This window comes from Monodon monoceros, unplaced genomic scaffold (assembly GCF_005190385.1).
Source record: "Monodon monoceros isolate NGI ecotype Baffin Bay Population unplaced genomic scaffold, NGI_Narwhal_1 Super_Scaffold_16, whole genome shotgun sequence".
Lineage (NCBI taxonomy): Eukaryota > Metazoa > Chordata > Mammalia > Artiodactyla > Monodontidae > Monodon > Monodon monoceros.
The window spans coordinates 55,138,125-55,156,740 of record NW_021703772.1 but is presented as its reverse complement, the minus strand read 5'-3'; the positions used below and the strand labels follow the sequence as shown (position 1 = coordinate 55,156,740).

Below are 18,616 nucleotides of genomic sequence, written 5' to 3'. Positions count from 1 at the left end.
ATATATATATATATATATATATATATATATATATATATATACATAAAACTGAAGATTACTATTGATGGAGACGATACATACCTTCATGACACACTGCAAACTTACCAAGGGAATGATCTATACTGTGTCATTCACTGGCACAACAATTCAACACTCTGGGGCCACACTCAGCTCCATTATGGATAACTATATGACAATCTATATAATTTCTAAATAAATGTGCAGGAGAAGTGGTCAAATACATTTTGAAAGAAGGGAGTAAGAAGAAGCTGAAGCATTATGGAAATAGGAGATAATGAAAAATAAAAATATTTTTATATCTTTTTTCCATTCCAGTGCAAAAGATGTCTTTTTTAGAAAAAGATATACTGTTCTATTCTGCTCGTTCTGAAATTTCCCTCCTCCAAGAAAAAATACTAATTTGGCCTTCACCATCTAGTTTCTGAATGCCAAAAGATCTAAAAAGCCTTAAATGACTAAGAAGCTAATGAGTCTGTACACCCTTGTGCAGCACTTTTCAGCTTGAAAGCACTTTATGAACATTGGCTAATTAATCTTTACAACATCCCACTCAGAAAAGTAGTTAAACTGAAAATCATTAAACAGTGTGAAAAAGTCACTTTAGCCCTGGAAACTCATGAAAAGTATCACTAATAAGCATAAAATCTGAGCACTGGGACTGTCCATCAATATCCTAAAGAAAGACAGTAGGTACTGAGCACTTTCAAACTTGCAGACCACAGAGTAAGGCTATTCAAGCCCCATGGTCTGGTCTGGTCCAATTATATATCATTAAAGAACACTGGAGGTCTACACTGGAGGTTCACAGTGAGGGGCCTGGGGCCATCCCCTTTATGGACCCCACTCCAGAAAGCAACACAGCTGGAGGGGCCACATCACTGTCAGCCAAATTAATGGGTGAGGGATTTCCCACCAACACCTCCTTTCTCTGTGCAGATCCTGAGATTTGTGCTCTCAAGTCACTTCTGCCCTCAGGCATTAACTATAAGGCAAAGCTTCACTGATTCAAGCCACACTGATTTTGGAACTGGGGATGTTTTCATAATTGTAATTCAAAAGCTAAATAAACTCCTCAAGTAGAGTAATTTGGAAAATAAGTTATCAAAATAGGAAACAGTCACAGTATTTTCACATAATGAAACACCTTCTACATCTTTCAGAAATAGAATATTTGAAATAGTAAAAAGTTAGTTTGAAGTTTTCTAGAAACTCCAGAGGAAATTCCTGCTTCCAGAGGTATAGTTTAGTTCACTGTAATTTTGTCTCTATGCAAATTCAGTAAAGACAATATGTCGGGTTTTTATTTTGAGAATCAGAATAACAAATGCATCTTGTCAGATCACACCAAAGTATATACTCTTGGCTAAAGCATGCCTTTTTCTCTCAGAGCTGTGCCCTCTTTGAAGAAAAGTCTCCAAAAAATACACAGAGGCATAAAGTACCAACTTTGTTTCAAAAAACATTGGCATGGAGTAGATGATCCAATTACATATTTTTTTGCAACTGTCCACTTTAGGAATTAACACTCATAAAGAGAATGGGGTGGGAGGAGAGTTGTATTCACAAAAGATGCAGGAGAGCAAGTGGCAAATGAGGAAGGAAAGGTTCACTGGTCCTCCACTTTCTCTTCGTAGGAGAGGGGGATGTAAGTGCTTCTGCTCCTGCCCCTAGGTATTAAAGCTGGGCCCCCAGAAGAATTGGAGTGAGCACCCTATCCTCACCTCTCTCCTTGAAGCTAGTATTGGCTAAAATATCCACAAGAGGACAAGCTTCTGCACGGTAGACTGGTCGAGTCCAATTCCTGGCAAGTAGCCGTACATCAATACTCTCTTGGACTTTTTAGAGGCTGTGGTCTGCTGAGCACCTGAATCATGCAGGTACTAATCACATCAACCAATAATCTTATCTCTATGTGACCCCATTCCCCACCCCCGAGACTTTAGAAAAATAACCGTCTCATGTCCACAGGCAGTTCTAAATTCCCACCCACTTATTCACAGATATCGAAGGGAAAACCCTGAAAGAACCCATTTCAGGAGCTGTGTCCTTTCTAAGATAATTTGGATTGTCATAAGATTTCAACAGAAAATAAAAGTACTCATATTTCCACCACTCAGAGGTAACCACCATTAACATTCTGGAGACCATCATTCAAGTTTTCCTCTCTCCCTTTCTCTCTTCACATAAACTCGAATAGGCGTATTATATAATAAAAATAATCCTGTATGTAATATTTTGCTATCTGCTTTTTTCACTTTTTATAACCAACTATCACTTATAATGGCCAACTTTTATGGATGGAAAAATATCGCATTGTGTAGTCTGGAAAAAGAAAATGCACGGAGAAACAAAGTAGATTAGTGGTTGCCTTGCAATTAAATCTTTGCACATCCCATTATTATTTTCTTAAAATAAAGCCCTAATATTTGAACTTATTTATTTAACACATGTTTACATGGCACCTCCTCTGAATCAGGCAGTATTCTGCATGATTTACTAATGTTAATTCATTGATGTGTGTACACTTTTAAATAACTCCTAACAATAAACACATTTTTAGTTTTCGTTTAAAAAAATCCAACAGTATAGTTAAATATACTAAAATAACTACGGATCCCCCTTCGTTTCCTGTCCTGCTACCCACTCCTCTCCCAAGGAACAACCGCTATTAGCATTTACAGTGTATTCTTCTGGGTACTTTTTTATGAACTGCATACATATAATATCTAGTCTTAGGGTGGTGGTAAACACAATAGGGATCACACTGTAAGTTATGTTCTATGCCTTCTTTTTCACCTGGCAATATATCTTGGAAATCATTGTCAGTTACTTAATTCTTTTAATCTCTGCCTAATATTCTAGGGGGTGAGTGTACCTATTAGTAGATGTTCACATTGTTTCCAATTTTTCCTTATTACAAATAACACTGCCATAAACTTTCTTACAAATATATCTTTGTTCACCTGGACAATACTTCTGTTGGACAGAGTCCTAGAAGTGAAATTTTAAGGTTGCAGAATATGTGCATTAAAAAAAAACTTAAGAGCTACTGCCAAACCAACCTCCAAAAACGCTCTACCAATTTATATCCCCACTAAAAGTAATGCCCTTCTCATGTAACATTGGGTATTATTATCCTTTTAAAATTATGTCTATATGATCAATTAAATCAATACTCATTTTTGTATCAACTTATATTTATTAGATTACTAGTGATACTGAACACTTTACATAATTTCTTGGTTATCTCTTTTTTTCTTAATGTGCCCTATTTATTTTTTCTTACTGGACATTCATCTATCTTTATTGCTTAGTAAGGACTCTTTATATTCTAAGGATATTAACCATCTTTCATTTTTGAAAGTCATGACTCTTTCTTGATAATTAGCAATTGCCATCTATGTGATATGGTCCAATGGGTCTACAAGCTATGATTGCTTTGTCTAAGATGAATAGATATTATGGCTCAGTAAACTTGGCCTACTCCTTCTCACTGTGTGAAGAAATTTTACAGCAATATCTACCTATGTAACTCTGTCAAGGTTATTTTTGTAAGTAGGTTGACCTACATATCTCAGCCTGCCCAGTTGCTCCATTCATTTTTGTAACTCAAAGTTCCTATAAGAAATCAGTTTAAGCTACATTTTGATCCAGGCATTCTTGAGTCTTAACTATTAATATTGTTATGATCTCTCCACTTACCAAGCATAGGTATAAATGCAGGAAGACACACTATATAGTAATTTAGTCACGGTATCAACACCCTGATGCTAGAAAAATTCTATTATATCACAATCAATGTATGAACAGAAAAAATCCTCTTAGATTATTTTCTGATGAAAAATACATACATTTTTCTTTACATTTGAAACATAGTCACATGGTTTCTTCCTATTAGCGGCACAATACTTCCTTTAACCATCTCATTTATCTAGCGCCTTGTTTTTTATAACTCATGGTTCTTAACGTAGTGGACATTTTATATAAATGGAATCACATAATATTTGGCCTTTTGTGTCTGGCTGACTGCTTTCACGTAGTATACTGTTTACAAGGTTCATCCATGTTATAACATGTATCAGTAGTTCATTCCTTTAAAATTTTCTTTTAATTAATAGACTTTATTTTTTAGAGCAGTTTTAGTTTTACCCAAAAGTTGAGTAGAAAGCGCAGAGGTTTCCCATATACCTTCTTCCCTCCCGCAACATACACAGTTTCCCCAATTATTAACATCTTACGTTAGTGTGGCACATTTGTTAAAATTAGTGAGCCAGTATTGATACATTACTATGAACTAAAGTTCACAGTCTACATTAGGTTCAATCTTTGAGTTGCATATTCTATGTGTTTTGACACATGTATAATGACATGTACCCACCATTACAATGTCATGCAGAATAGTTTCATTGACCTAAAAATTCCTTCTGCTCTGTCTATTCTTTCCTCCCTCCCTCTCCCCAAGCCCCTGGCAACCAGTGATCTTTTTACTGACCCCACAGTTCTGCTGTTTCCAGAATGTCATATGGTTGGAATCATATAGTATGTAGCCTTTTCATATTGGCTTCTTTCACTTAGCAATATTCATTTAAGGTGTCTTCATGTTTTTTCATGGTTGGCTAGCTCATTTTTTTAAATCACTGAATAATAGTCCATTATATGGATGTACTACAGTTTGTTTATCCATTCACCTATTAAAGGCATCTTGGTTGCTTCCAAGTTTTGGCAATTTTGAATAAAGCCTGCTGTAAACCATTCAGGTGTGTTGTGGTATCTCCTTGTTGTTTTAATTTGCAGTTCCCTCATGACATGTGATGTTAAGCATCCTTTCATATGTTTATTTGCTATCTGTATATCTTTCTTGGTGAGGTATCTGTTCAGATCTTTTGCCCATTTTTAAATTGAGTTGCTCACTTATTGTTGTGTTTTAATTCTTTATATATTTTGGATACCAGTCCTTTATAGCTATGTGTTTTGCAAAGGTTTTCTCCCAGTCTGTAGCTTATCTGTTTATCACATGTTATTTCTGTATAAAGCTTAACCAGACTTTTTGTTTGTTTCTATTCTGATTCCAGAGAACTTTAGGCTTAATACAAAGTTGTAACGTATTTCCTCATCTACTCTCGACCTTATCTCAATATCAGTCCACACAGGACGATATCTTTTTTCCCAGGCCCAAGGAAAAAGGCATGTTTTGTCTGTGGAGGCAAGTCATTTGCTGGAGTTTTTCATTCTGTCCTTTCTGAGAGACCTTAGGCCCTTCCTCTCTATCATCATCATTTCTGTCTCCTGTGTCCAACTCCTCTCCTCTCCCTTCAAAGGGGAATGTGTTCCCCTTCACCTGGTATTGCTGTTTCCATCTTCACTGTGTGACCTACATCTGCTTGTCTTCAGGTCCTCACATCCTACCTTCTAGCTTACAACCTTCAGTCTACAGGAAGATTGTCTATAACTTTCCAATCACAAGATCATAAGATCCATCAACTATTCTAAGTTCTCTCTGAAGCCTTTAACACTTGATCACCAGCTAGATATTAAAACCTTGGTTTCCATGTACTATACACTCGTATTTCTCTTTCTGTGTTTCTGATTCCCCCATTTAAGTTATAATTCCAGATTCAGTCTTTGGCCTTCTAATCCTCTTTTTTCACAATTTCCCTCTAAGGATTGATTTATTCATACAATATAAGAATCCTACAAAATAAGGTGGGTTGGCCATACAAGGATTAACCTTTGACCAAGAATTAGCTAGAAAAGACAACAAACTTGGTACAGCCAGATATTTAAGGTAGCTGAGAAACTTCCTGCTGCTTACTTGCTTCTCCTACCTCACTCTTGCACATTGGTCCATGGCTAATTCCTTTTGCCTCTGACTTCATTCTCCTATTTTCCTACCCCATTTCCTCTCAGCCCCTCTCTGCTATTTCTCAGGTTTAGGTTTTGGAGTTTCTGACCCTGATCCACCAACCTGAATTCTGGAAACACTTGCTTCCTCTATCTTATAGCCTAATTTTAGCATTCCTGGTCCTAAATTGAACTCAACTCTGAATTCAACCTTATTAACTAAATAGGTGCCAAAGTCTCTTTCTCTTACCTGTGTCTCAATGGTAACCTGTGGGATGATTTTCAAAGTTGGCGCTTTGGTGCTGACCTTTTCTCTGTGCTGTAGCTCCACATCACCAGTTGCCTACAGGACATTTCAACTTGGAAGTCTGTTTACTGCCTTAAACTCAGCATTCCAAAACCAAGTTTGTAATTTCAATCCCCCTCTCTTCCTGAAGAAAGAGGTTCCTTCTCCAAAATGCCTCATGTGCCAAAAGAACCATTAATGATTTAATCACCCAGTTCCAAACCCTTGAAGCCCTCTTGGATTGTTGTCCATAAATAGGCATAATCACATCATAGCAATTCAGCAGTTTTTGAAGCCTCCATCTCCATACCATTGAGCTTCTCTGGCTCAGCACTACCATCCCTCACCATCTCTGAATTATTTTAACTGTAGCCAAGACGCTCTCATCCTTACAATGTGTCAAGAACTCATTAACCTCAGGTTTCCCATCCAGAAAAGTCATAGTTTAAACACACTGACTGTTCATCCCAATGTTTCCTGTTGTCATAAGTAAAGAAGGTAAGAAACTATATAAAGGCCTTACACATATTAAAAACTAGGTTTTTTTAAAACTACTTTTGTATGAGCATTTTTATACCACATACAGTATTTTTTAAAAATCTCATTAGAAGCTCTTCAGAAAATATCTCCAATATTTAAGACTATGGCTTTTTATAGTATTTTATAGATGCTTATGGAAGATATGTAATAATCTCAGGAAAAATAGTGAGGAAATATAAAATTGCTATTCAGAGAAATGCATGAGACCCAGAGGGGATTCTTCTAGTTATCTATCTTTTTTCATTTTCCAGAAATAATTTGTCATCAAAATGCAACACCAATGACATGGATAATAAACCACACTATTTTTTAATTTCCGGCAATATTCTCCAGTGGAGAAGAAACAGAGAAGGTTATGAAAAATATGCTTAGAGCATTAATATTTAATTAATGTAATAGGACTCTAAAACTGAATATCGTAACTGTAAAAGCCTTGTAAGTTGTGTCTATGCAACTAAAATACAGAACTGGTACCTAGTAAATTCAGGACATTCTTAATGGACAAACTTGAACACAGAGAGAGCTTAAAGCTTGGCCTAACAACAAAGAGAAATTTGGAAGGGCTAATCGTTTATTACCAGAGTGGCATATCAATCCAAAGAGGTGAGGGAGAAGCATTCCATGTGGTTCATCAGCAGTTCAGCCAAGGTCTCTCATTCTGTATCTTAGAACAGTCTAGCTGACAAGCTAGGAAGCAATCTTCAAAACCATAATGCGTTACTGCCCCCATAAGCACTTCCCACTTTCAACCAGGTTCAGCCAGTCGGCAATAGTGTCTCATCACTTCCTTTAGGTGCTGTTTCTCTTCAAAATTCAACTATTTATTTTCAGGGGTAGATTCCATATGATTAAGCCAAAGAACAAAAATTTAAACCCAAAGAAACAGATGGAAGGAAGGAATTAATAAAAACTGAAAATAATAAATGGGAAAACAACTAGCAAAACTGATAAATTATTCCAGAAAAGGTCCTTGTAGAGAATATCAATAAAACATATATAAATCACTAGCTAGTTTAATCAGGGGAAAAAGGGACTTCCCTGCTGAGCCAGTGGTTAAGACTCTGCACTCCCAATGCAGGGGCATGGGTTCAATCCCTGGTGGGGGAACTAAGATCCATCATGCTGAATGGCGTGGGCAAAAAAAAAAAAAGAATTGGGGGAAAACCCCACAAATATATTAAAACAGAAATGATAAAGAAAATATAATCACAGCCAAAGAAAAAAATAAAAGAACTATAATAGACTCTCCACACAACCCTAAGCTTATATATTCGAAAAGTTATATATTGGCAAGTTGTGAATTTTAAGGAAAATATAAATTAACAAAATTGAATCAAAAAGAATGAGAAAATTTGAGTAAAGCAGTCACCACAGAAATAAATAATAGAGAGAGTTGTAATGGAATCATTCTCAGAAAAGGTGTCAGGTGTAGATGTCTTCATAGGAAAATTCTTTCAAACCTTCAAGAACAAGTACTTCATAAGCTATTCAAACTATTCCAGAATCCAGAGAAATACAGAAAACCCTCAAATACTTTTTGAAGACACAATAATTCTGACAGCATATACTAATAAAAATAGAACAGATCATTTTAGAGGATTGCTTCAAGATGGCAGAGTAGAAGGACATGCTCTCAACTAACTGCTGAACTATCATTGACAGGAAGACACTGGAACTCGCCAAAAAAGATGCCCCACATGCAAAGACAAATGAGAAACCTCAATGAGATGGTAGGAGGGGCGCTATCACAATAAAATCAAATTCTATAACTGCTGGGTGGGTGACGCACAAACTCGACAACACTTATACCACAGAAGTCAACCCACTGGACTGAAGGTTCTGAGCCACATATCAGGCTTCCCAACCTGGGCGTTTGGCAACGGGAGGAGGAATTCCTAGAGAATCAGACTATGAAGGCTAGCAGGATTTGATTGCAGGACTTCGGCAGGACTGGGGGAAACAGAGACTCCACTCTTGGAGGGCACACACAAAGTAGTGTGTGCATCGGGACCCAGGGGAAGGAGCAGTGACCCCAGAGGAGACTGAAGCGGACCTACCTGCTAGTGTTGGAGGGCCTCCTGCAGAGGCGGGAGGCAGCTGTGGCTCACCAAGGGACAAGGACACTGGTAGCAGAAGTACTGGGAGGTACTCCTTGGCCCTCCCAGAGTCGGCCATTAGCCCCACCAAACAGCTGGGTAGGCTTCAGTGTTGGGTTGCCTCAGGCCAAACAACCAACAGGTAGGGAACCCAGCCCCACCCACCAGCTGACAAGTGGTTTTAAGTTTTACTGAGCTCTGCCCACCAGAGCAACAGCCAGCTCTACCAACCACCAGTCCCTCCCATCAGGAAACTTCCACAAGCCTCTTAGATAGCCTCATCCACCAGAGGGCAGACAGCAGAAGCAAGAAGAACTACAATCCTGCAGCCCATGGAACAAAAACCACATTCACAGAAAGACAGACAAGATGAAAAGGCACAGGCCTATGTACCAGGTGAAGGAACAAGATAAAACCCCCCCAAAACAACTAAATAAAGTGGAGATAGGCAACATTCCAGAAAAAGAATTCAGAATAATGATAGTGAAGATGATCCAGAACCTTGGAAAAAGAATGGAGGCAAAGATCGAGAAGATGCAAGAAATGTTTAACAAAGATCTAGAAGAATTAAAGAACAAAGAAACAGAGATGAACAATACAATAACTGAAATGAAAACTACACTACAAGGAATCAATAGCAGAATAACTGAGGCAGAAGAACGGATAAGTGACCTGGAAGACAGAATGGTGGAATTCACTGCTGTGGAATAGAATAAAGAAAAAAGAATGAAAAGAAATGAAGACACCTAAGAGACCTCTGGGACAACATTAAACGCAATAACATTCACATTATAGGGTTCCCAGAAGGAGAAGAGAGAGAGAAAGGACCAGAGGAAATATTTCAAGAGATTATAGTCGAAAACTTCCCTAACATGGAAAAGGAAATAGCCACCGAAGTCCAGGAAGCGCAGAGAGTCCCATACAGGATAAACCCAAGGAAAAACATGCCGAGACACATAGTAATCAAATTGGCAAAAATTAAAGACAAAGAAAAATTATTGAAAGCAGCAAGGGAAAAACGACTAATAACATACAAGGGAACTCTCATAACGTTAACAGCTGATTTCTCAGCACAAACTCTACAAGTCAGAAGGGAGTGGCATGATATACCTAAAGGGATGAAAGGGAAGAACTACAACCAAGATTACTCTACCCGGCAAGGATCTCATTCAGATTCAATGGAGAAATCAAAAGTTTTACAGACAAGCAAAAGCTAAGAGAATTCAGCACCACCAAACCAGCTCTAAAGCAAATGCTAAAGGAACTTCTCTAAGTGGAAAACACAAGAGAAGAAAAGGACCTACAAAAACAAACCCAAGACACTTATGAAAATGGTAACAGGCACATACATATCAATAATTACCTTAAACATGAATGAATTAAATGCTCCAACCAAAAGACACAGGCTTCCTGAATAGATACAAAAACAAGACCCATATAGATGCTGTCTACAAGAGACCCACTTCAGACTTAGCGACACATACAGACTGAAAGTGAGGGGGTGGAAAAAGATATTCCCATACACATGGAAATCAGATGAAAGCTGAGTGGCAATACTCATATCAGATAAAATAGACTTTAAAATAAAGAATGTTACAAGAGACAAGGAAGGACATTACGTAATGATCAAGGGATCAATCCAAGAAGAAGATATAACAATTATTAATGTATATGCACCCAACATAGGAGCACCTCAATGCATAAGGCAACTGCTAAAGGCTCTAAAAGAGGAAATCAACAGTAACACAACAAGAGTGGGGGCTGTTAACACCTCATTTACACCAAAGGAAAGATCATCCAGACAGAAAATTAATAAGGAAACACACACTTTAAATGACACAATAGACCAGATAGATTTAATTGATATTTATAGGACATTCCATCCAAAACAGCAGATTACAATTTCTTCTCAAGTGCACATGGAACATTCTCCAGGATAGATCACATCTTGTGTCACAAATCAAGCCTCAGTAAATTTAAGAAAACTGAAATCATATCAAGCATCTTTTCTGACCAAAATGCTTTGAGATTAGAAATCAATTACAGGGAAAAAACCGTAAAAAACAAAAACACGTGGAGCCTAAACAATACATTACTAAATAACCAAGAGATCACTGAAGAAATCAAAGAGGAAATCAAAAAATACCTAGAGACAAATGACAATGAAACACGACGATCCAAAACCTAGGGGATGCAGCAAAAGCAGTTCTAAGAGGGAAATTTATAGCTATACAAGCCTATCTCAAGAAACAAGAAAAACCTCAATCTAACATTACACCTAAAGGAACTAGAGAAAGAAGAACAAACAAAACCCAAAGGTAGCAGAAGGAAAGAAATCATAAAGGTCAGAGCAGAAATAAATGAAATAGAAACAAAGAAAACAATAGCAAAGATCAATACAACTAAAAGCTGGTTCCCTGAGAAGATAAACAAAATTGATAAACCATTAGCCAGACTCATCAAGAAAAAGAGGGAGAGGACTCAAATCAGTACAATGAGAAATGAAAAAGGAGAAGTTACAAGAGACACCACAGAAATACAAAGCATCCTAAGAGACTACTACAAGCAACTCTATGCCAATAAAATGGACAACCTGGAAGACATGGACAAATTCTTAGAAAGGTATAACCTTCCAAGAATGAACCAGGAAGAAAGAGAAAATATGAGCAGACCAATCACAAGTAATGAAATTGAAACTGTGATGAAAAATCTTCCAACAAACACAAGTCCAGGACCAGATGGCTTCACAGGTGAATTCTATCAAACATTTAGAGAAGAGCTAACACCCATTCTTCTCAAACTCTTCCACAAAATTGCAGAGGGAGGAACACTCCCAAACTCGTTCTATGAGGCCACCATCACCCTGATACCAAAACCAGACAAAGATACTACAAAAACAGAAAATTACAGACCAATATCACAAATGAATATAGATGCAAAAATCCTCAACAAAATACTAGCAAACAGAATCCAACAACACATTAAAAGGATCATACACCATGATCAAGTGGGATTTATTCCAGGAATGCAAGGATTCTTCAATATAAGCAAATCAATCAATGAGATACACCATATTAACAAACTGAAGGATTAAAACCATATGATCGTCTCAATAGATGCAGAAAAAGCTTTTGACAAAATTCAACAGCAATTTATGATAAAAACTCTCCAGAAAGTGGGCATAGAGAGAACCTACCTCAACATAATAAAGGCCATATACGACAAACCCACAGCAAACATCATTCTCAATGGTGAAAAGCTAAAAGCATTTCCTCTAAGATCAGCAACAAGACAAGGATGTCCACTCTCACCACTATTATTCAACATACTTTTGGAAGTCCTAGCCACGGCAATCAGAGAAGAAAATGAAATAAAAGGAATACAAATTGGAAAAGAAGAAGTAAAACTGTCAGTGTTTGCAGATGACATGATGGTATACATAGAGAATCCTAAAGATGCCACCAGAAAACTACTAGAGCTAATCAATGAATTTGGTAAAGCTGCAGGATACAAAATTAATGCACAGAAATCTCTTGCATTTCTATAAACTAATGATGAACAATCTGAAAGAGAAATTAAGGAAACACTCCCATTTACCACTGCAACAAAAAGAATAAAATACGTAGGAATAAACCTACCTAGGGAGACAAAAGGCCTGTATGCAGAAAACTATAAGACACTGATGAAAGAAATTAAAGATGATACACACAGATGGAGAGATATACCATGTTCTTGGATTGGAAGAAGCCATATTGTGAAAATGACTATACTACCCCAAGCAATATACAGATTTACTGCAATCCCCATCAAATTACCATTGGCACTTTTTACAGAACTAGAACAAAAGATCTTAAAATTTGTATGGATACACAAAGACCCGAATAGCCAAAGCAGTCTTGAGGGAAATAACGGAGCTGGAGGAATCAGACTCCCTGACTTCAGACTATACTACAAGGCTACAGTACTCAAGACAATATGGTACTGGCACAGAAACAGAAATATAGATTAATGGAACAAGATAGAAAGCCCAGAGATAAACCCACGCACCTATGGTCAACTAATCTATGACAAAGGGGGCAAGGATATACAGTGGAGGAAAGACAGTTTCTTCAATAAGTGGTGCTGGGAAAACTGGACAGCCACATGTAAAAGAATGAAATTAGAACACTCCCCAGCACCATACACAAAAATAAACTGAAAATGGATTCGCGACCTAAATGTAAGACCAGGCACTATAAAACTCTTAGAGAAATACATAGGAAGAACACTCTTTAACATAAATCACAGCAAGATCTTTTTTGATCCACCTCCTAGAGTAATGGAAATAGAAACAAAAATAAACAAATGGGACCTAATGAAACTTCAAAGCTTTTGCACAGCAAAGGAAACCATAAACAAGACTAAAAGACAACCCTCAGAATGGGAGAAAATATTTGCAAATGAATCATTGGACAAAGGATTAATCTCCAAAATATATAAACAGCTCATGCAGCTCAATATTAAAAAAACAAACAACCCAATCCAAAAATGGGCAGAAGACCTAATTAGAATTTCTCCAAAGAAGACATACAGATGGCCAAGAAGCACATGAAAAGTCGCTCAACATCACTAATTATTAGAGAAATGCAAATCAAAACTACAATGAGCTATCACCTCACACCAGTTAGAATGGGCATCATCAGAAAATCTACAAACAAAAAATGCTAGAGAGGGTATGGAGAAAAGGGAACCCTTTTGCACTGTTGGTGGGAATGTAAATTGATACAGTCACTATGGAGAACAGTATGGAGGTCCCTTAAAGCACTAAAAATAGAATTACCATATGACCCAGTGATCCCACTACTGGGCATCTACCCAGAGAAAAGCATAATTCAAAAAGACACATGCACCCCAATGTTCATTGCAGCACTATTTACAATAGTCAGGTCATGAAAGCAACCTAAATGCCCATCGACAGATGAATGGATAAAGAAGTTGTAGTACATATGTACAATGGAATATTACTCAGCCAGAAAAAGGAACGAAATTGGGTCATTTGTAGAGTCGTGGATGCATCTAGAGACTGTCATACAGAGTGAAGTAAGTCAAAAAGAGAAAAACAAATATCGTATATTAACGCATATATGTGGAACCTAGAAAATGGTACAGATGAACCAGTTTGCAGGGCAGGAAAAGAGACACAGATGTGGAGAACAAACATATGGATATCAAGCGGGGAAAGCGGCTGGGGGTGCGGGTGGCGGTGCGATGAATTGGGCGATTGGGATTGACATGTATACACTAATGTGTATAAAATGGATGACATTAGAAAGAAAAAATTTTAAAGAAATAGTACAAAAATTAAACTTATCTAAGTCCCTTATGAAAACAAATAGGAAATATCCTAACATATTAGAAGATTATATATATATATATTCATATATTAAATACGTGTATTTACTGTACTACACCATTTTACATAAGGGACTCTAGCATCCATGGATTTTGGTATTCATAGGGGCTCCTGGAACCAATCTACATTCCTTGTCTACATGCCTTTGACCTCTAAATTTGTATTTCTAACCCAGAGTTTTCCTTTGAGACCTGAATCTATTTGCTTCCTCAATATTTTCATTTACATGTCTTATATGTCTCAAAAGGACCTCAAATACCTTATCCATGATAGAACTCACAATTAACCACCCTCAACAACTTATTTCTCTTCCAAGAGGAATGTGGTGTCTTAGTGAAGATACCACCTTTCAAACAAGGGTTGAATCCAAAAGCCTAGGAGCCATGCCCTATACCCAACACATCACCAAGTCCTTTTGATTTTACCTCTCAACATTGTCTGCTTCTCTTCAATCATTTCTTCCCACTCCCTCACCTCCACTGCAATCCAAGCTACCCTCAGGGTTCTTCCATGGCTTCCTACTGCCTAGAGGACCTGCATTCAAAGCCCTTCACAATCGAGCCCCAGCATATTTTTTTAGACTTGTCTTCCAGCACTCTTCTCCCTCCATATTCCATCTACGCTAGCTACAGTAGGTTATTCACTCTTATGCATAATAAAGTTTTATGTCTCTTTCTTCATTATTATTCCCTCATTCCAGAATATTCTTGCCCACTTTGTCCATCTGTTCTACTCTACTTATTTTACAAGGTCCAGCTCAAATATCATCTCGATGAACTTTTCCTGAACCTTTCCTTTTGCCCTACCATTTTCTCTCTGCCACTCTTTCACTCTACCAAACAAGTAACTGGTACCCCATCATACTTTTATAGCTCTTTGTACATACCACTAATACATCATTTTTATATTATGGTACATTTTTATCAATATCTATAACCCTGGATAGATTATGAATTGCTTGAGGGCAGAGACAATGGCTTACTCATCTTTGTGTCCTTCAGCCACTTGGCACAGGGCCTAGGCACAAGGTAGGACCTCAACAAATGTTTCCACAGCATAGCTTTTAGACTCTTTCTGTTACAAGTGAAAAAGATCCCAACGGGATCTGGTACAAGCAGAAAAAAGAAATTTATCTGTCCACATAATAAAAAGTACAGGAGCAGATACTGGATCAGAGCTCAAATGAGTTCGTAAAATGCTGTCCCTACTTACTTCTTAGATCCCCTTCGTGTGGGTTTTATTTTCAAGCACCACAGTAGCTCTAGATATCATTCAAGGTAAAATTTCAGCAATGTTGGTAGAGCTTCTTTTCCCTATTTGCACAAGAATGCTGGGCCTGGCCTTCACTGGCCCAAATTGGGTTACATGATCGTTGCTGAACCAATCCATGAAGCCAAAGAAAAGCAATCTTCTGTTAGGCCAGAACGGAGCCATATGTCCATCATTGAGCTTGGGGTGGAAACAAGGACTTAGAATGGAGGATGGGTTAGCTCTCTAGAGGAAAATCAAGGCCCAACTACCAAGATGCTGAGTGCCCAAAATAATAAGTGTACACAGGTATTTTACAATTAATGGGGAAAATTATCAGTAACTTTCCTGTCAGGCAGTATTCTCAGTGTTACCTCTCTGATTTGATATTTCATAAATGTGAAATCTATCCCTGAAAATAGTCTTGGGTTCTTAAGAGCATTAGGTTCATGTTTCTGAACCTCCAGCATAATACCTAGCACACAGTGGCTGCTCAAGGAATATATTTCTAATTAAATAAGAGATTGATTTAATAAATAACACAGTCTGTAAAATAATATCTAAGATAATGTATAGAAAATTTCAAACATAAATACATAAATTAACCACAACAAGAAACACAGAGATCTACTCTACCCTAAAGTGCAATTCATTATTTAACAAGTGACCAAGTAGGACACAACTTGTGTTGGCTTAAAGGATACAAATACTTGTATCAGTATTGCAAAGCCTGGTGGGATGAGCCTGGAACTTCCTCTGTACAAGGACAAGACTCTTGTTTCAGCTCATAATTCCTGTGAGGCAGCTTCTGTGGTTTTCTTTCTCCTTCTTTTCACATTTGTATGCTTGCTATTGTCTTGGGTTTCTTTTACACTTAATCTCAGTTAAACTTCTTCAGGAGGTTGTGTGTGGGTGAATGTGGAGGTGTGGGGAGGGAGAGTGAATTTTGTAGTTGAATAAATTCTGTTTAGAATTTTTTAAAGCTCCCCCTCTCCCCAAGCTCAAACTCTCAGTACAGAAATCACAATGCACAGTGTTGTTTTTCTTCCAGACTGCTTCCAAGTGGGGATCTAAAGACGGCAGTAAGATCTGTAAATAAGTAACTGCTGTTTGAACAATAATCCCATTTTTGTAAAAGTTATTTACTTAATAAACCAAAGTTTCAGGATAAATATGATTACAATAAACAAAATAAAGTCCCTGAGAAGAAACAGCACTGAAACACCATTTACAACTTTGGTAGAATGAGTGGGCTGTTCACTTTTTCAGCATACATGTGTGATTTGGCAGTTAATACTTCAGATTTCTCTTTGCTCAATTTGAAGTTTATTCTTTGAGGTTTAAACTGATCAATTAATTATGTGCAATTGAACAGCTATCTCACAATATCATTTTATATTTGTGTAGCTTGTCATAAAATGACTAGTGTTTCTGAAGCTAATTTTTCAATTATTAAAGCTGTATTAGAGGCAAATTTACTCTTTAAACAAGTTCCTCAGTGCATGCAGTAGACAACCCATACATGCTTCTAGAGTAAAAGGCATGCATCCAAGCAGGCAGGCAAGCATGCATTAGCAGCTGCACAATGCCTACCTTGCAGGTAATCATGAGCCATATCCAATATCTGGGTTAGTAGTCAACGAACTAAAACAAGATCAGGAAAGATAAAAAATATTGTCTTGGCATGAGTCCCAGTATTTATCTTGGGGAAGGCCAAGTCAAAGGCAGAAGCAGCAATCAGTGCTGAAAGTAGAATACTGAATAACTACCAAGCTCTAGGGCCCGACCCTTACTCTACATGGAAATGTGATGCAGAGCAGAGTAAAAAGGGGAGGAAATCTCATCCCACAAGTATTCATAAGGAAGCTACTACCTAAGCATCGAGAACCCTGAACAAAACCCAAATGCTGGTTCCTCTGATTACAGTGACTTGAATCCTATAGAGGATCCATAAGCCAACTAGCACCTGTAAGGATCCACAGAGGACTGGATCCTTAGCTGGTCTCTGAAACTTAACTGGAAAAGCTCTAGAACTTGCACATCAAGAAGAGTCCTGTACTGTGGCTTCTTAGCCAGGCCCACCTCCCCTTGGGACTTATAGTCACAGGCTAATCCACTGATTCCCATGCTTTTCACCATCAAGAACACCTTTTGTTATTTTTCCCCTTATAGGTACTATCTTGTAAAATCTTCATCTTTCTCTAAATTTGCTATTATTAATAATTTGTTTCTCATTGTTTTATTCAACATAGACATATATAAGTGCCAATCAGGACTTCCAATAAGAATATTGATAAAATTCCCACCAAAAGACATTTAAAACTCTTGTTTTATTTGTGTAGACTTGTCGTGGTTGAGCATATTGTCTCTGTTAGTCTTTTTGAATTGTTTAAATTATTCATGGATCCCACCTCTTACCAAGCACTAACAAGCACCACAACTCTTACAAACACGACTGCCTTCTTGGACTGCTAGGGGTGAGGAGTCCTTATGCTGGGAATCACTGAGCTAAAATAGCTACAAATTTGCTTAGTCCAGAACACCAGAGTAGTTCAGCTGTAGTGAATGTCACAGTGAGACATGATTTTACTGTGTTTATCTAGGTATGAAATTTTCAAGGCAGTGCTTTTGTTTTGATGTGAGTATTGATCACCTCAAATTGGCATCTTAGCCCATGCCAGGTGCAAGGTTGCATTTGTTCAGAGGCATGACACACAGCATATTGCAGGCAATACCCAAAAGACGTCACAAACCAAACTGATTCCTTCCACGCTCAAGGCAGGGTGGTGGCGTGGGAGGGGAGGGCACTGCCTTATCCCCACCAGCCTGAGGCAGTGTCCCAGGATCCTTGGGGAAAGATCAGGCAGAGGCAGATCTGTCGGAGAGCTGCCACTCAAGGGCACGCCGACGGAATAAGCTTGAGTTCTGGAGCCAGAAGATCTGGGTTTGAGTCCTGGCCCTGACCATAACACCTACCAGAAGTGTGAAACTGAGTAAGACAACTAACATCGGCCAAAGGGAGTAATAAGAAGCTCAGCCCGACTTTCCCATCTCAAGCACATGTCAGAAAGACCAGAATACCTAATCAGCTCTCAACCTGCTCCATTTGGTGTCTTATAAAATAACTTGTTAACATACTTTGTCTCACCTGTGTATAATTTTGCTTTATTTTCTCCTGGCACTCTTTTGGGC

General features: G+C 37.8%; 1 protein-coding gene across 2 annotated transcripts in view; it reads right to left on the bottom strand.

Moving 5' to 3' along the window:
* The window catches only part of PDE11A (phosphodiesterase 11A), a 415,741-nt gene that overhangs the window by 261,934 nt on the left and 135,191 nt on the right, over positions 1–18,616 (bottom strand). The window contains exon 1 of one of the 2 annotated variants that reach the window (XM_029225506.1): positions 14,672–14,745. The exons of the other annotated variant lie outside the window; for it this stretch is intronic. The gene's annotated coding sequence lies outside the window, so the exon portion shown is untranslated. Of the gene's footprint in view, positions 1–14,671; positions 14,746–18,616 lie in introns of those variants that run through there. 2 annotated transcript variants of the gene reach the window in all.